The sequence below is a fragment of the Marmota flaviventris genome, chromosome 17 (assembly GCF_047511675.1).
Source record: "Marmota flaviventris isolate mMarFla1 chromosome 17, mMarFla1.hap1, whole genome shotgun sequence".
Lineage (NCBI taxonomy): Eukaryota > Metazoa > Chordata > Mammalia > Rodentia > Sciuridae > Marmota > Marmota flaviventris.
This window is the reverse complement of record NC_092514.1, coordinates 62,278,191-62,297,835: the sequence shown is the minus strand read 5'-3', so window position 1 is coordinate 62,297,835 and position 19,645 is coordinate 62,278,191. Positions and strand designations below refer to the sequence as shown.

Below are 19,645 nucleotides of genomic sequence, written 5' to 3'. Positions count from 1 at the left end.
CAACACGGTGAGTTCCTGAGGACAGAGGCTCTTAGTCATCTCTGTTATCAATCTCCTGGTGCCTGGCCCACATCTGATACATAATGAGACACTGACTTGACTAGTGGGTGGGGTCCAGCACTACTCATGGTGGAACAGAGAAGGAAAACAAAAATAATAACAATTATGGCTTATCACGTGTTGTCCCATTCATTACCTGATTTGTGCCTTCCAACAACACTAAGAGACAGAAGGGACCAGGCATATGCATCAATTTTACAGACAGGGTCGCCGAAGCCTTTTAAGTTGTGGGGACTAAGTCCCAATCCTGTCTCTTACTTCAGATTCAGCGCTGGGAATGGAACTGACCCAAAGAGCAGTTTGAGGATATAAATCAGTGGGATGGGCTGCAGTGACAAAGTGCTTTTGTGGGTGGACTTGGGAGAAATCCTCAATCAGTTGCCAAGGAGTTAGCAATTGCGCCAGGAAGGGCAAAGTATTTCTGTCTCTGAGCCAAGCAGCTGAAGGATTTCGCAGCACCATCTCTCATCACTGAAAATGGGAAACCCTTGGCCCACGAAAGATACCGTTTGGATCTGGTGGCTCAGTTGATGTAAAGGATGACTTGTTAGCAGGGGCCTGCTTCTCTGTTGCCATGACAACCAGAGCTTGCCTATTGGGCCCTTGCAAGGTTAGTTGAGGCGTTCTCTTCGTTAACTCGAGATTAGGGAAGGACACTTACGGGGAGGGTGTGTGTGCGAGCGCGCCTAGTGGACTAAAGATGAAAAAGAAGTATATTCAAGAAACACGATAGCTGAGTGGTTCTCCACCTCGGTGACATGTTAGAATCACGCGCATTAAAAGTCCCGATACTAGGCTGCACTCGATCAATTAAATCAGAATCTCTAGGACTACAACCCTGACATCAGTAGCTAGCTGAAGCTCTCCAGGTAGTTTCAATTGTAGTCAAAGATGCAAATCCCGGTTTTAGCTGCTAAGTGGAGTTCTTGCGACCTTCTCAAGATGGCGACCGATCCAGCCACTTCCGTCTTTACGTGCGCCAGGCAGGGGGCAGGTTTTCCAGAGGCGCATGCGTTTAGCGTCTCTTTGCTCCCCGCTCCCTCCTCCTTTTTCCCCCGCCTCCATTTTGTTCGCGGACGCTGGGGACGGTGGGAGCACATCCATTTCCGGGTTGGCAAAAGGGGCGGCGGCGGCGAGAAAGAGAGCTTGCTGGGGGGGCGAGTGAGACAAGACGAAACCAGAGCAGAGGTGGCGGAGGATTTGCTCCCGGAGCAGCTGCAACCAGGTCGGAAAGAGGCTGAGAGGGCTGAGTCCGTCGCTGAGGTGACCTGCGGACCTGAGTTGGGAGGGAGGACCGGGAGAGGGGGGCTTTGGGCGGGGCTTGAGGAGAGTGGGGGGCACCGGAGGAGGGGCCTGAGGGGGAGAGAGGGGCTCTGGGGGCGGGATTTGGGGAAATGGGGGTTGGGTCTGGAGAAGCTAGAGTGGGGGCGTGGGTCATCTAAGGAGGAGTGGTCAGGAATTGGTACTGGGCGGGCGAGGACTGCGAAGATGGGCGAAGTGCTTTTTGAGAGACAGGAAATACAGCATCTTGAAGGGTTGGTTGAGGTAAGACGGAAACTCGCGGTGAAGAACGAGGTAACCGTGCGCAAAAGGGGAGATGGGAAGGGAGTACCTGTTGGGAACAGGTAATTAGTAGGATGCTCTGGGTGAGGAGGCCCGTGTGACATTTTGAGAATTGATTTAGATAAAAAGTCATGGTTGGGAGGATGGCTAAGCAAACTGCTTACATTAGATAGAATCTTACGAGCGTTAGTTGAGAGGCAGTCAGAATGGAGTTAAAGGTTGGATTGAGAAATGTTGAGATACGTTTTGGTGCACCTGGAGTTGAGGGGTTCCTGTTGGAGTGCTAGATGTGGGCGTTGTGTGTGATTGAGTTGCTGATCAGGAAGGAAAATTCTGAAAAGATGACATTGTAGTGAGGAGTTGGAAGAAGCTGGTGTACTGGAATTCATATTTTTAAAGGGGCTTGAAAAATACTGTTTTGGGGTCTTCCAGGGCCCATCTCCTTTTCTTTCTTTCTTTTTTTTTTTTTTTCATGCTGTTATTTTTGACTTAAGTTTTGGTTTCCGAATGACTTATTGAATGTTTCCGGCTACTCTTCTCCTTTTATGAACCAGAAAAGAGCTTAGAGAGTAAAAACTGTTCTAGCACACCTCTGGCTTTACTCATTAACTTTGAGGCAAATCATTAAACTCTTCATTTTCCCCCCCTTTGTAGTATAGGAGGAATTTACTTTTGCATCCTTTGATAAAATTCTACTCATCCTTCAAGGCCAGTTAGAAACCATTTATGAAATCTTCTCTCATTCTTTATCAGGAATTAAAATCCTCATCCTGTTCTCTAAAAGACTGTGTTAAACAAGTGAGATGTTGAAGTGGTTGCAAACAAGTGCTCTGGAAACAAGATTGAGATATTGCTATTTGAAAGACATTTTTCTCAGTCTCTTCCTCTTGGTCGCGTGTGTGTATAATAGTGTATATATATGCACACACACATATATATACATTATTATATAAAATGTATATCTGTGTGTAAATATGTGTGTTTGTGTGTGTGTGTGTGTGTTGCCAGGAAAGAGTTGGTTTAGATTTGATGCATGTTCAGTTTTTAAATTATATCCCCCCCCCCCCCCCCCCCCCCCCCCCCCCCCCCCCGTAGTAGTGGGGATTGATTTCAGGGCCTTGGGTGTGTAAGATGAGCTACATCCCCAGTCCTTTTGTGTGCATGGTACTGGAGATTTTTTTTTTTTTTTAAATATTTTTTTAGTCATAGTTGGATGCAATACCTTGATTATTTATTTATTTACTTATTTGTTTTATGTGGTGCTGAGGATCGAACCCAGGGCCTTGCACATGCTAGGCGAGCGCTATACCGCTGGGCCACAACCCCAGCCCTGTACTGGAGATTTGAACCCAGGAGTGCCCTACTAGTGAGCTACATCTCAGCCCTTTTTATTTATTTAAAAAAAAATTTTTTGTCGTTGTAGATGGACGGAATACCTTCATTTGTTTATTTTTATGTGGTGCTGAGGATCGAACCCAGTGCCTCACAGATGCTAGGCAAGTGCTCTGCCACTGAGCTATAGCCTCAGCCCTTTTTATTTTTATTTTTTATTTTGAGACAGGCTGGCCTTGAACTTGCCATTCTCCTGGCTGGCCTTCAACTTGCCATTCTCCTGCCTCAGCCTCCTGTGTTACTAGGATTACAGGTGTGCACTACTGCATCTAGCTTTTAACTATTCTTTTAAAAAATTTAAATATATGTATGTTTTTTAGTTGTAAATAGACATAATACCTTTCTTTTTATTTATTTATTTTTATGTGGCGCTGAGGATTGAACCCAGGGCTTCACACATGCTAGGCAAATGCTGTGCCACAACCGCAGCCCCAGTGTGAAACTTTTATAGTTGAAAATTTCTAATTATTGTGTTACATTTTATTGGCTACCATCAAAATGAAGATAAGGAAATTAGAGTTGGGAATGAATGAGGTCAGCTGATGGAGACTAGGAGAATGTAGTATTTTATTCTTGACAGAAACTGGGTTTTTCCATGAGCTCTTTTTTTCTTTATTTTTTTAGTAGTAGATGAACATAATATGTTTATTTATTTATTTTATGTGGTGCTGAGGATCGAACCCAGTGCCTCACACGTGTGAGTCAAGCGCTCTGCCACTGAGCCACAACCTCAGACCCTCCATGAGCTCTTTGAGAATTCACTGAAAAATAATATTTTGGACAATTGAGCCTTATGTTTTAATCCAGTCACTATCTATGGCCTTGTTGTCAGTTGGTAGGGATGAGTGTGCTGTGGACAGTTTTAGCTGCTTTACTGGTTTTTTTGTTTGTTTGTTTTTGCTAATTTTTTTTTTTTTTTTTTTTTTTGGTAGTGCTAGGTATTGAACCCAGGGCCTCTTTCCAACTAGACCACTCTACCACTGAGCTATATTCCTGCTTCATTGTTAATTCTTCAAAATCCTGTTTCAACTTTTTTTTGGGGGGGTGGTACTAGAGATTGAACTCAGAGGCACTCAACCACTGAGCCACATTCCCAGGCCTATTTTGTATTTTATTTAGAGACAGGGTCTCACTGAGTTGCTTAGCACCTCAGGCTGGCTTTGAACTTGCAATCGTCCTGAGTCGCTGGGATTGTAGGCATGTGCCACCACATCTGGCTTTTTTAACTTCTGTAGGCGTGATTCTCTCTACACTTTGCACATAGGTAAACTTATTTAATCTAGAAGTGTTCCTGAAAGTCTTGGCATTTCTGAGGTTCGAGGTGGATTTGCTAAAGAGAGGGCATTTTTTAATTCTATCTCCCACTTAATATCAGAATGGTGTTTACCCTAGTTAGTACTGATTAGCTGTGTGATGTCAGCACAAAGGTGAAATGCAGGGGAGACTGGAAGATATTGAGAACAATGGGGTTTTCAGGTTTTACTGATGGCTTTCAAGAAGGGAAGAGAGGAGTCTTGTGTTGAAGAGAAAATTATAGAATGTTTTTCTTGATTTCTTCTGCTTTCTGGTTGGCTCTGGTGTACTTGGTTCTATTTTCCTACTGCTGAAGTAGTTCTGAAATTCAACAGGCTGTTGGTTCAGGCTGTTTGAGTAAACTATAGCCTTCACACCCACTCCAGGAAGAGCTGCAGGCTGTGGTATATATGTACTTATATGGGGGTAAAAACCTGTGTAATATCCAGATTTTTCAACCTACAGTGTGACTTTTTTTTTTTTCTTTAAAGGATCCTGGGGACTGAACCCAGTGTCGTGCATACTAGACAAGTGTGCTGCCTCTGAGCCCTTCAAGTTTTTTTTTTTTTTTTTTTTTTTTTTGCAGTACTGGGGATTGATCCCAGGGACACTCTACCACCAAGCTGCATCCCCAGCCCTTTTTATTTTTATTTTGAGACAGGACCTCACTAAGTTGCTGAGGCCTTGAACTTCTGCCTCAGTCTCTTGAGTTGCTGGGATTAAGGTGTGTGCTGCATCTTGGTTCATTTGTTGTTGTTGTGGTTGCTTTGGTACTGGGGATTAAACCCAAGGGCACTGAGCCACATCCCCAGCCCTTTTTTTTTTTTAAAGATTTTTTAAAAGATGGACACAATATCTTTATTTATTTTTATGTGGTGCTGAGATTCGAATTCAGTGCATCACATGTGCGAGGCAGACACTCTACTGCTGAGCTATAACCCCAGCGCGCCCCCCAATCCTATTTTGTATTGTATTTACAGACAGGATCTCACTGAGTTGCTTAGTGCCTCACTAAAAAGTCTGGCTGAGGCTGGCTTTGTACTCATGATCCTCCTGCCTCAGCCTCCTGAGCTGCTGGGATTACAGGTGTTAGCCACCATGCCTGGCTATCTTCATTCTTCTTCTTCTTCTTCTTCTTTTTTTTGTTTTTTAAATAGTTTTCAGTTGTAGGTGGATGCAATACCTTTATTTTATTTGTTTATTTTTATGTGGTGCCTTAACATGCTAGGCAAGCACTCTACCACTGAGCCATAACTCTAGCCCTCTTGGTTCATTTTTTTTCCCTCTTTAATATTTATTTTTTAGTTGTAGTCGGACACAATACCTTTCTTTTTACTTATTTATTATATTTGGTGCTGAAGATTGAATCCAGGGCCTCGTACTTGCCAGGCCAGCGTTCTACCGCTGAGCCACAGCCCAGCGCCCCCCTTGGTTAATTTTTAAGAGATTTCTGAGATAACTTATAGAGGCTCAGAGCTCCTGGGGAGGCTTTTGGTATAGCTTGCTTCCTTAATATAATGTTTTTCAATTTTTCCTGTTCTACATTTTCTTGTTGCTCTGCTTGAGCTATTACTAAGTGGAAAATGGCAGATTTCACATTTTCCCCCCCTCCGTTTTAGTTTCTGGTGGATATCTTGTCTGTGTCACAGTTTGATATCACCAAATTGAAAGGATTCTTGACTGCTTCAAATGGGGAGGGTGACAGAAGCTGACTTGGGTTTCCTGCACCAGAGAATGGACTCTGTCAAAGCAAAGAATAGTTGCAGATACACAAACCAGGACTTTGAAGCTGTGACTAACATTTTGGCAACATGCATCCCTTTGCCAAATAACTTCTTTTCTTCTTGAGTGTGATTGTTGATCTCCTTGTCAAAGTAGGCTCTTGTTGCTACTGTTCTTCACACAGCTCCCAAGCAGAAGTTGGCAGAGTTCCGGTTGACTGACTGTCTCTTGAGCCTGGATTAGAGTGGATGGGGCGTTCCATGTCAAAATGAGGTTCATTGGCAGATCCTGAGAGCTGTTCTGCAAGGAAAGAGAGGCAGCAGTCTTTACTGAATGTTCTTGCAATCATTTATTATTTTTTTTCTAAATTCAAATCTGGTTCTTATTCATCTAGTGGTTAAATGCAGAATCATTGCTTTTGCCTAGCTTTGCAAGTCTAGGGCATTGAGGAAGAAAGGTAGTATTTCCAATCTCTGCCCCAAATCCCAAGCCTTTGAGCCAAAGGAACCTTATAAGCTAAGCTTATGAACATTTCTTTCTTTCTTTTTTTTTTTTTTTTTTTGCAGTTCTGAGGAATGAACCCAAGACTTTGTGAATGTGAGGCAAGTGCTCTACCATTGAGCTACAACTCCAGCCACCAATGAGCCTTTCTGTATATAATTTAAGGAGGTATATTAAATTGCTGGGCATGGTAGTGCATGCCTGAAATTCCAGCTAATCTGGAGGCTGAGGCAGGAGGATTGCAAGTTTGAGGCCAGCCTGGGCAATTTAGTAAGATCCTGTCTTAAAATAAAAAGGGCTGGGGATGTAACTCAGTGATAGAGTGCTTTCCTAGCATGTAAAAGGCCCTGAGTATGAACCCCAGTATGGCAAAGAAAGAAGGGAGGGGAAAAATGCTAAACACAACATTATGATGTTAATAGAGGAAAAAACTGTGGTAGGTTCTTTAATGTCTGTGTCACTTTTAAACCTCTCAAGATTTTTGACTTAGAATACAGAAAGAATCCATGGAGGCATATAAGTTATCAAATGGAAGAACCAGGAATTGGCTCCTACACTTAATATAATTTAGAATGACTGTCTCTACTTTGTAAATACCCTTTTGTTTTTCAGGGAATAATTAGCTGAAGACTACTTTGTTTCTGCTAAATCTTGGGATAGATTTTTTTTGGTACTGGGGATTGAACTCAGGCACTTGACCACTGAACTACATCCCTAGCCCTGTTTTGTATTTTATTTAGAGATAGGGTCTCACTGAGTTGCTTAGTGCCTTGCCATTGCTGAAGCTGGCTTTGAACTCACAATTCTCTTGCCTCAGCCTTCTAAGCCACTGGGATTACAGGCGTGCACCACCATGCCTGGTTTGGGATAGACTTTGAAGATCTTTTCTTGTAATGTATGAGTGGCCCTACGTTGCAGATAACCCCCAAATAAATCTTCTTATTAACTTTGGAATCAGTTTTTTCCTGCCATCATTAGTCCATAATATTCTGTTTCTAATATGCAGGTTCAAATTCAGAGATTTTGATATGGTTCAGGGCTTTGCTTGTGGTAGCAAATATTGAAGTTATGTTTAATGTCTCAAATCTTTCTTTCCTGAAAAGTCTCTTAAAGTTTGGTAGATCTGTATATGTAAGTAATATAGTATACTTACATGTACAAATTCTTATGATTAAGTTTTAGAACTATTTTAGTTTCTTAAACTTGGTGGATTCAAATAAACTTCATTTGGATTTTGAAGTCCCTCAGTGCAAATAATTTGTTTTTAGTCAGTATTTATATTTCTTCAGTATTAATTCACTGACCTACTTTCTATGCTTATGAAAACACTGAATCCAATAATCTTTTGTTTTAAAAAAAATTTATTTTTTAGTTGTAGTTGGACACAATACCTTTATTTTATTTATTTATTTATTAAGATGTTGACAGACTTTTATTTTATTCATTTATTTAAATGCAGTGCTGAGAATCAAACCCAGTGCCTCACATACATGCTAAGCAAGTGTTCTACCACTGAGCCACAACTCCAGCTCTTATTTATTTATTTACTTATTTATTAAAATACTCTTTTTAAAAAAATCTTTTTAGATGCTGATGGACCTTTATTTTATTCATTTATTTATTTGTGTTGCTGAGAATCGAACCCATGGCCTCACACATACTAGGCAAGTGCTCTACTACCGAGCCACAACTCCAGCCCCACTTATTTATTTTTTATATGGTGCTGAGGATTGAACCTAGGGCCTCACACGTGCTAGGCGAGCACTCTACTACTGAGCCACAATCCCAACCTTCCTTTTTTAAAAAAAAAAAACAAACCTACTAATAATCTCTTCTGACTGTGAAAACATTCCCCATATGTATTCAGAATTGGGACACTTGGTTGTTGAAAAATGGAATTTAAAGTGGTACAATCTAGGGGCTGGGGATGTGGCTCAAGCGGTAGTGCGCTCGCCTGGCATGCATGCGGCCTGGGTTCGATCCTCAGCACCACATACAAACAAAGATATTGTGTCCGCCAAATACTAAAAAATAAATATTAAAAAATTCTCTCTCTCTCTACCTCTATCTCTCTCACTCTCTCTTTAAAAAAAAATAAAATAAAAAATAAAGTGGTACAATCTAGTATGAGGTAATATGTCTGAGATTTGTGGATAAGTGAGTTTTTTCTGTTTCCATTTCTGCCCTCCCAGTGCTCATCAGGCAGGTAAGGTGTTTTGTCATCTAAGATTCAGGTATGGGGTATTTAAACTCTTTCTGTCTCTCAGAAATAAGGACATGACTATTTTTAGAAATTATTTATTTAATTTTATTGATTGATTAATTGATGGGTACTTGGAATGGAACCGAGGGGTGCTTTATCACTGAACCACATTCCCAGCCCCCCCCTTTTTTTTTTTTTGGTACCGGGGATTGAACTCGGGGGACTCAACCTGAGCCATATGAGTTGTTAAGCGCCTTGCTGTTGCTGAGGCTGGCTTTGAACTTGGGATCCTCCTGTCTCAGCCTCCCGAGTCGCTGGGATTACAGGCATGTGCCACCGTGCCCAGCCCTTTTTTAAAAAAACTTTATTTATTTATTTCGGTGGTGCTGAGGATTGAACCCAGTGCCTCACACATGCTGAGCTACAACTGCAGCTCAGATTTTATTTTTCAAATAGCATAGAATTCAAAAGGTAAAAGATATACCCTCAGATATACATTCTACCCTTCTCATCAGTCCAATTCATTGTCCTGGATGCAACTGATACTATGTTCTTAAAATCCTTTCTAGAGATACCATCCATGTATAAAGCAAATGTATATATTTCTTGCTTGAAAAAAAAAAAAAAAAAGACCAAGCGTAGCACACTGTTGATACTATCTGCATCTTTTTTGTTTTTGTTCTGGTACCAGGGAACCCAGGAGCACTTAAACACTGAGCCGTATCTCTTACTTCTTTTATTTATTTTGAGATAGAGTATTGTTAGTTTGTTAGGGCCTCATTAAGTTGCTGAGACTGGCCTCAAACTTGCAGTCCTCCTACTCTCAGACTCCTGAGTTACTGGGATTATCCTCATAAGCCACCATGCCAGGCTCTTTTGTTTTTGAATTTACTTTGGCCATTATCTTTATCAACAAAAAGAGTTTGATACCTTCCCTGAACTGATAATCTTCTAATTGTTTCCAGTCTATTGCTATTACAAACTATACTGATAGATCTTCTAATTGTTTCCAGTCTTTTGCTATTATAAACTATGCTCCAGTGAATAACCTATGTGTATGTGAGTATATCTCTAAGGGTAAAGTCTTAGAAGTAGAATTTCTCAGTCAGATGTGGTGGCTCATGCATAATCCCAGTAACTTGAGAGACTGAGGCAAGAAGATCAAAAATTTGAGGCCAGCCTCAGCAACGTAGTGTGGACCTGTCTCAAAATAAATAAAAAGGGCTGGAGATGTAACTCAGTGGTAAAGCACCCCGGTTTTCAATTCCTACTATGGGAGTGGTGGAGGAATAGAATTGTTCAAGCTGATTTTTTTTTTTTTTTAATGTTTCTTTCTTCCTGTTTTGGAACTAGGGATTGAACTCAGGGATGCTCTACTGCTGAGCATCCAGCCCTTTTTTTTATCTTTATTTTTTTAAAGATAATTTTTTTTCTTTTAGTTGTTAGTGGACCTTTATTTATTTATATGCAGTGCTGAGAATCAAACCCAGTGCCTCATACATGCTAGGCAAGCACTCTACCACTGAGCCACAATCCCAGCCCCTTCCCAGCCTTTTAATTTTTTAAAAAATTTGGGATAGAGTTTAGCTGAGTTACTGAGGCTGACCTCAAACTTGCTGTCTTCCTGCCTCAGCCTCCTGAGTAACTGGGATTATAGGCATTTACCCTTTTTTTCTTTTTTTGATATTTCTTATTCATTTGTTTAACAGGAATTGTTGAGCTCCTATGTGCCAAGGACTGTGCTAGGTGCTGAAGATATAGCAGGGAGCAAACTGCAGATAGTTAACAGGAATCCCAGCCCAGGTTGACTAGATGGAAGGGCTGTCAGGGAAGATCTTTGAGCAATTGACTGTTTTTTGTTTGTTTTTAAAATATTTTTTAGTTGTCAGTGTACATCTATTTATTTACTTATTTATATGTGGTGCTGAGAATCTAACCCAATGCCTCACACATGCTAAATAAGCGCTCTACCATTGAGCTACAACCTCAGCCTAGCAATTGACTTTTGAGCTGAAACCGAAGGATAAGTGTAGGACAAAAGACAATTCTAGATGGAGGGAATAGTTTACGTGAAGGTCCTGAGCAGGGAAGGAATGTGGATATTTTGAGAAATTGAAAGAAGTTTGAGCATGGCTAGTGCTTAAGGAATGAGAAGGAATGAGAAGCAGAGAAGAGGCAAGGTTAGGAAATGTGGGCTCTCCTAGAAAAAAGAAAAAGGATAAATAGTATAGTGAATTTTGAGCACAATCTCTAGAGATTTTTTTTCTGTTGATTCTTTCTACAAAAGAATTCTTTTTTAATTCTTTATTAGTATTAATAGTGAAACCATTAGTATAATAAAGGAATTAAAATCTGATGCTTCTGCAGTAGAGCATGCTTTGTATGATAACTTTCCAGGATAAAGCCTATTCTTTTTTTTTTTTTTTAAAGGAGCTTGCTTTTTTTTTTTTAAAGAGAGAGAGAGAGAGAATTTTTAATATTTATTTTTTAGTTTTCGGCGGACACAAATCTTTGTATGTGGTGCTGAGGATTGAACCCGGGCCGCATGCATGCCAGGCGAGCGCACTACCGCTTGAGCCACATCCCCAGCCCAAGCCTATTCTTTTAATCTTGATTTCTCTCAGGTCCTGCAAATTCAACTTAGTTGTCTGGATTGGGTCTTACAACTTTAGGATCTTAGAAACTGGTTTGGAGATAGAATTATTGGGTAACAGTTCTTAGATTATGGGGCATGATTGGATTGCTGGTTTGTTAGATTATGCTATTTTTAGGAAACAGAAAACTTATTTATTTCTAGGGAATATTGACCTGTTTACAATCCTCATGGGACTAGGAAAAGAGCACAGATGTTCTTATTATGAACTGGTGAATATAGTATTCTGTTATACCTGTCGTCTAGGCCATATGTTTTAACATGATGCGTATGTCCAGCATCTATTATAACTATGAATATATGAAAGCTTTTTAAATCTGGGACCATTATAACTCTGGATATAGGAAAGCATTTTTATCTGCAAGTATATTGACTTTTGTTTGGAAATCACAGCATTCAAAGCCCAGATGGTCCTGTTTGATTTCGTACCTTTCTTATGTAACTGGATTAGCTTGTCCTGTTTTCATAACTTAAAAGTAGACTCTTGATTTAGTAGTCTATCACTGGTGATCAAGGAATGAAAATGTGCATATTTCTAGCTTTTCAGGATGATAGAGAAGAGACTCTTCAATAGTGAAAGTCATAGCTTTGTTATTAGATTATCTGTGGGGCGTTGGGACTTTTAATATATTGAAATGAGGCATGACACTTCTCTTCGTGTGAAGTCTGGATCAACATTTTATGAAGCATCTGCTTACATTTTATTTCAGTCCTTTTTTTTTCTTCAGTATTTTTTAGTTGTCAATATTTATATGCGCTGCTAAGAATCAAACCCCGTGTCTCACACATGCTAGGTGAGCCCTCTACTACTGAGCCACAACCCCAGGCCACCATTATATTATCTTAGCTACCTTAAGCACCAAAGCAGGCAGTTTGTAGAACATCTGGGGCCATTCATTGCTATTGGAGGGTAATAATGGCATCTATCTGCCTTTCTTCTATCATTCAGATCTTAAACCACAGCCCACTGACAGAATTCTGGGAAATATAGTTTCCGGGTCTCTAGCCTCTTATCTCCAGGTGAATCTAGAAGGAAGTAGAGGAAAATGTTATCAAAAGAAGAGGGGGAAGAAAATAAAGAAAATTTGTAGTCAACCTAATGATGATGTGTACCAAGATTACATTTAATTTCTTGCACGGTTTTCCCCTAGATGTAACATTAGTCATTCCTTCCTTCCTTCCTTTCTTTTCTTTTTTTGCTTGATTTACTGAATATCAAACATTGATTCATCCCTAAATTCTTTTTTTTTTAAATAATTTTTTTAGTTGTAGTTGAACACAATACCTTCATTTTATTTATTTATTTTTATGTGGTGCTGAGGATTGAACCCAGCGCCTCGCCACGTGCTAGACAAGCGCTCTACTGCTGAGCCACAACCCCAGCCCCCATCCCTAAATCTGACAGAAGTATAAATCTCTTCTTTAAAAAAAAAATATATATATATATATTTATTAATTTTTATGTGGTGCTGAGGATCTAACCCAGTGCCTCCCACATGCTAGGCAAGTGCTCTACCACTGAGCCACAACCTCAGCCCTAAGTCTCTTCTTTTTTATTTTTTTTTTTAAGAGAGAGAGAGAGACAATTTTTTGATATTTATTTTTTAGTTTTCGGCGGACACAACATCTTTGTTTGTATGTGGTGCTGAGGATCGAACCCGGGCCGCACGCACGCTAGGCAAATATAAAATATTATTTTGGATGTTATAGTTCTTCAAAAATTATAAGCCCTTGCTTTGTGGTATTATGAAATTTGATGCTATTCTAACCCTGGATTTTTTTTTTTTTTTTTTTTTGTATTTAGTTGTAGGTAGGCACAATAACTTTATTTTATTTATTTATTTTTACGTGGTGCTAAGGATCGAAGCCAGTACCTCACGTGTGCTAGGCAAGTACTCTATCACTGAGCTACTACCCCAGCCCTGGATTTTTTTTTTTTTAAGAGAGAGAGAGAGAATTTTTTAATATTTATTTTTTAGTTTTTGGCAACATCTTTGTTTGTGGTGCTGAGGATCGAACCCGGGCCGCACGCATGCCAGGTGAGCAAGCTACCGCTTGAGCCACATCCCCAGCCCCGATTTTTTTTTATAACATTTTTTTTTTCCTCTGGACATCTTAGGATCTTGTTTTTTTTTTTTTTTTTTGTCCCTAGAATTGAAATACAATGATATTGTGGCTTAGTGTGGCTATTTTAAAACTCATCATGCTTAGTATTCAATGGGCCTTTTTAATTTTTTATTTTTTTGTACTTGTAGTTGGATAGCATGCCTTTATTTTATTTGCTTATTTTTGTATGTGGTGCTAAGGATTGAACCCAGTGCCTCACCCATGCTAGGCAAGTGCTCTGCCACTCAGCTCCAGCCCCAGCCCCAGCCCAGACCTTTTCAATCTAAAAGTTTATTTTTACCTATTCTGGGAAATTTTCTTGTATTATTTCTTGTATTGATAGTTTATTCCCTCTTTGATAATAATTTCTGTTCTCTATCTGGGAACCCTTATCCAGATGGTGAAGCTCCTAGGCTGGTCCTCTTATTTTTTTCCTCACCAATTTTTAATTTTTCACTTTTTTCTTTCATTGGAGTTTTAGGAGCTTTCTTTAGCTTTTTTTTTTTCCAAGTCTCTATTTCCTTTCTTTTTTTAAAAAAATATTTATATTTTAGTTTTCGGTGGACACAGCATCTTTATTTTATTTGTATGTGGTGCTGAGGATCGAACCCAGCGTCCCGCGCATGCCAGGCGAGCGCGCTACCGCTTGAGCCACATCCCCAGCCCTTTATTTCCTTTCTTTCTTTTTCCCTTCCTTCCTTCCTTCCTTCCTTCCTTCCTTCCTTCCTTCCTTCCTTCCTTTTTTTTTTTGTACTGGGGATTGAACCCGGTTGTGCTCTACCTCTAAGCTACAGCCCTAACCCTTTTTTATTTTTTATTCTGAGACACAGTCTCTCTAAGTTGCATAGGGCATCACTAAGTTGTTGAGGCTAGCCTTGCATTTGTGATCTTCCTGCTTCAACCTCAGCAGGTTGCCCAGCTTTGTAGGGTGGCTTTTTTAAAAAAAATATTTTTTGTTGTAGATTGGACATAGTAACTTTGTTTAGTTATTTATGTGGTGCTGAGGATCGAACCCAAGCCTCTGCCACTGAGTGGCAAACACTCTGCCACTGAGCCACAACTCCAACACGGCTCCTAGCCCCTTTTTGTTTTTTGAGATAGGATCTCAAAACTCACCTGAGTTGCTGAGGCTGGTCTTGAACTTTCCTTCCTCCTTTCTCAGCCTCCTGTGTTGCTGGGATTACAGGTGTGCACCACTACACTGGGCTTATTCTCTGAATTTTATGTATCAGTATTTTTGCACGTCATCATAAGTTGTTTGTTTGCTTTGATTCTGTCCTTCCTATCAGAGATTTTCTTCAAATATCTGATAATTTTTGGCTCTCTGTTTATTTTTTCAAAATATTTATGTTTTAGTTATAGGTGGATACAATATATTTTCTTTATTTAAATTTTTTTTTGTAGTTGTAGATAACAGACTACCTTTACTTTATTTATTTGTATGTGGTGCTGAGGATTGAACCCAGTGCCTCACGAATGATAGGCAAGTGCTCTGCTACTCAGCTACAGCCCCAGCCCACACAATATATTTTACATTTATGTGGTGCTGAGGATCAAACCCAGTGCCTCATGCATGCTAGGCGAGTGCTCTCCTCTGAGCCACAACTCCCGCCCTTCTCTGTTTATTTTTAAGAATGAGACACTAAAAAGCTCAAACTAGGTGGCCCTGGGCTCATCACACCCGTAGGGTAAACTGGCAGGCTGGTCAGAATATTCTTGCCTATAGAGTATAGGCCCGTGGCTGGTGTTTGAGTGTGTCTGACAACTGCTGATTCTGGAGCCACATAGGAGAAGAGAGTTGGGGAGGGAGAAGAGGACTTGCTATTTGAGTAGTTAGATATTTTACTTGATCTCCCTATTTTCATTGTGGCATTCCTGTCTTATCTGTGACAGGTCCCTTGGTTCAGAGGCCCTCTTGTTCAATTTTCTCAATCTTCTAAGTGGTAGCATGGAAGAAGATAGAGGAATATGTTGTTGTTGTTGTTTTTAAGTAGACTTCCAGTCTACCACTGAGCCAAAAACCTCAGTCCTGTATTATACCCTCCTACATCCTCTTTTCCAGAAGTATCAGGCACCTCTAATTTCTGAGCCTTTTCTAAATGTTTTTTCTTCTTCCTTTTGGAACTGAGAATTGAACCCAGGACATTTTATTACTGAACTACATCCCCAGTCATTTTAATTTTTTTGTTTTGAAATAGGGTCTTGCTACATTGGCTAAGGCTGGTTTCGAACTTGTGACCTTCCTGCCTCCGCTTCTGAGTCTCTTGGATTCCATGCCTGGCTTCTGTGAAGTTATTTATTCCTAGTATATCTGCATTCCAGCTTTCAAAACGTTGTTGTCGTCGTCGTCTTCTTCTTCTTCTTCTTCTTCTTTTTTTGTTTTTTTATTGTTCTTGTTTTGTTTTTACATTTTTTAGTTTTGGGATTGAACCCAAAGCCTCATGGTACATGCTAAGTACTACACATTCTACCACTGTGCTGTAGCTCTAACTTGTTTTTTCTTTTCTTTTCTTTAGGTTTGTATCTTAAAAAAAAAAAAAAAAAAGAAAAAGAAATCTCTGTTCTGTTGCTGGCTTTTTTTTTTTTTTTTTTTTTGAGAGAGAGAGAGAGAATTTTAATATTTATTTTTTAGTTTTCTGCGGACACAACATCTTTGTTTATATGTGGTGCTGAGGATTGAACCCAGGCCGCATGCATGCTAGGCGAGCGCGCTACCGCTTGAGCCACATCCCTAACCCGTGTTGCTGGCTTTTCTTTTCCTTTTTTATTTCTGTATTGGGGATTGAACCCAGGGGACACTTTACCACTAAGCTACATCCCCAGCCCCCGACCCTCTTTTTTTTTTGTTTTTGTTGTTGTTGTAGATGGACAGCATGCCTTTTTTTATTGTTTATTTTATTATATGGTGTAAGGATCAAACCCAGTGCCTCACACATGCAGGGCAAGGGCTCTGCCACTGAGCTACAGCCCTAGCCCCTCCCCAGCCCTTTTTAAATTTTCTTTTTTTGAGAAAGGGTCTTGCTAAGTTGCTTAAGGCCTTGCTGAATTGCTGGGACTGTTCTTGAATTTGTGATACTCTTGCCTTAGCCTTCCAAATTGCTTTGATTCCAGGTGTGCACAACCAGGCCTGGCTCTTTGCTGTCTTTTTTTTTTTTTTTTTGGGTAGTTGGACACAATACCTTTCTTTTTATTTATTTATTTTTATGGGGTGCTGAGAATCGAACCTAGGGCCTCTCACACACTAGGCGAGTACTCTGCCACTGAGCCACAACTCCAGCCCTTATTTTTTTTAATTGTACAACCAATTAGAACATAGATTCTAATAGTTATCTCCAACACTTTCTTATAACTTTATTTTATTTATAATAAAATAACTCACACATGCTAGGCAAGTACTCTACCACTGAGCCTCAACCCCAGCCCATCTTTGCTGTCATTTTAATGGTGTTTTTATGAGGGAACATTGATAAATGCATTTAGTCTATCATGTTTAACCTACACATTCATCAGCTTTTTCTTGCAGATGTCCATTCAAACACCATAGTATCTGTGCAGTGTAATACTGTGTCTGTGATTAGTAATACTCCTTTGATACAGTGTTTTCCAGATTTCCCTAACCCCAAGAATCACTTAAAGTGCTTCTTTAATATATAAAATATCAGGTCTTCTGGAAATTTTCTGATTTTAGTGGGTGTGGATTTAGGGCCCACAGATTTATTTATTTATTTATTTAGTTGTGGTTGGATACAATACCCTTATTCATTTATTTTTATGTGGTGCTAAGGATCAGACCCAGGGCCTTACATGTGCTAGGCAAGCACTCTACCACTGAGCCATAACCCCAGCCCCCACAGATATTTTTGTGTTTGTGTTTTAAACAGATCCTCTAAATGTATCTTATCTTAAGGCATATTTGAAAACCCTGATTTAGAAGAGTTCTTTCTCAACTATGAGTGACATCTCATGCTTCCATGACAAACTCCTTAGCTATCACCTAGCATTGCTTTTGTATTCAGACTCTGTTTTAGTCTGTCTAGCTTTGGTCTGCATTTCTAAATTAGGATGTGTCTTTCATCTGATTAACTCCCCTCTCTTCCCTAGTATTAAATATTGACTGATGATAATAACTTTGGCCTTGTGTGACTCCATTTTTCTGGCTAAATCCCTAAATCCCCTGGTTCTTAGGATATGTTATGTGGGTGGGGAGGAAATATTAATTATGAGTATTTAGCTACTCTATATTTTGCTGCCTAAATCCAGGAATCTATTAATGCTTTTGGAAAAATGGAAAATTGACACAGGCTTTGAAAATAGATGTAATAATCATCTGCCTTGGATTTATGCAACATCCTTTTTGAAGATGTTATAGCACTGTGATTTCAAGTTGTTTAGCTTTGACAATACAAAGAGGCACATTTTCTTTTCCTTACTGTATTGTAGATCCTAGGACTGGAAAGGAAAAATGGCTAGTATCTTTTACTGCCTATATATAAAATGTCTGGAAATGTGTGTGTAGGTTCTGCTTGGTTGCAGTGAATTGCTTGGTGGTCAGGGGCTAAAATGTACTGTACCTGGTTTGGTAACAGGACAGAGGACAACTGTAGTACTCTTATCTTCAATCTTAGAAATCTTGTGGTTGTTATTAGCTAAAATTTAGCCTGAGGAAGCCATGGTGGCTTTGGCATAGAGCTGATATGCATTCTGAGATGAGCAGCCACTAAGCTACAATCCCAGCCCTTTTTATATTTCAGTTTTGGGGATCAAGAAATGCAATTTCCTAGCTGGATACAGTGATGCACACCTATAGTCCCAACTGCTTGTGGGAGCTGAGGCAGGAGGACTGCTGCAGACCAGCAGTTTTGAGACCAGTCTGGACAACATACTGAGACAGAAGGAAAGAAAGGAAGAAATGGGATTTCCTTGAGACCAATCATTTTAGAAGTAACTACTGTTATATCTTTGGCTCCTATTTTAATGTCTTAGGGTAAATTACTTTCCTGGTTTTAGCCTCATTTTGTGGAATGCAGATTAGTTACAAACTATAATAGAGGGCTGGCCTGAGAGTAAGTGCTTATAATCTCAGCAATTTAGGAAGCTGAAGCAGGAGGATTGCAAGTTTGAGGCCAGCCTTGGCAACTTAGACCCTGACTCCAAAAAAAAGAAGAAAAAGAACAATAGCAGCAGCAGCTGGGGTGTAATTTAGTGGTGGCATGCCCAGGAGTTCAATCTCTAGTACAAAAAAAAAAACTATAATAGGGGGACAGCAGTATATTTGAGTGCTGTTTTGTTACTTGATAGGTGCCTAACGTTTCATTGGTAGTTATGCTCTGATCAGCTTCCATGAGTGTGACTGTGGGGGGCAGCTATTGTAGTTATTGAGTGCTGTTCTACTACTTGATAAGTGACTACCTTCTCAGGTGGTAAGTTATACTCTTATCACATTCTGTGAATGTGCTTATACCAGGTGTCAGTAAACTATGGCCTATGAGTCATATCTGATCCATAGCCTATTTTTATTTGGCCCTCAAACTAAGACTGGTTTTTATTTTTAAAAGATTGTGAAAATCAAGAGAAGAAAAAGACAGGCAACAGACTGGGAGAAAATATTTGCAGAAGACATATCTGATAAAGGACTGTTATCTAAAACATATAAAGAGCTCTTGAAACTGAACAATAAGAAAACAAAACAACTCAGTTTTAAAAAATGATAAATAGAAAAAAAATGATAAATAGGGATTGGGTGTAGCTCAGTGGTAGAGCATGGGTTTATCATGGTAGAGTCCTAGGTTTAGTCCCCAGCACACATATACAAAAAGTCAAAAGACCTAAATAGTCAGCCTCACCAAAGATGATATACAGATGGCAAGTAAGCATATGAAAATATGTTTAACATCATGTCATTAAGGAATTGCACGTTAAAACAAGATACCACCACACACCTTATACAACTGCCAAAATTCATACATCTTAGTGGTAGAGCACATGCTGAGTATGTGCAAGGACCTGGGTTCCATCCCCAGTGCTGGCAAAAAATAAACAAATCCTTTTTTATGTGGTTGCAGTAGTGCTTGCCTATATTTCCAGTAACTTGGGCTGAGGCAGGAGGATCGCAAGTTTGAGGCCAGCTTGGGCAACTTAGCGAGACTTTGTCT

At 39.8% G+C, this 19,645-nt stretch overlaps 1 protein-coding gene across 11 annotated transcripts in view; it reads left to right on the top strand.

Moving 5' to 3' along the window:
* Wipf2 (WAS/WASL interacting protein family member 2) overlaps positions 1-19,645 on the top strand; it is a 117,252-nt gene that overhangs the window by 65,574 nt on the left and 32,033 nt on the right. The window contains exons 1-2 of one of the 11 annotated variants that reach the window (XM_071603961.1): positions 1,067-1,285; positions 12,996-13,065. The exons of 4 other annotated variants lie outside the window; for them this stretch is intronic. The gene's annotated coding sequence lies outside the window, so the exon portion shown is untranslated. Of the gene's footprint in view, positions 1-1,066; positions 1,324-1,490; positions 1,606-1,628; positions 1,686-6,614; positions 6,700-12,995; positions 13,066-18,244; positions 18,435-19,645 lie in introns of those variants that run through there. 6 more of the 11 variants (XM_071603963.1, XM_071603960.1, XM_071603956.1 and 3 more) reach the window with 6 other exon arrangements.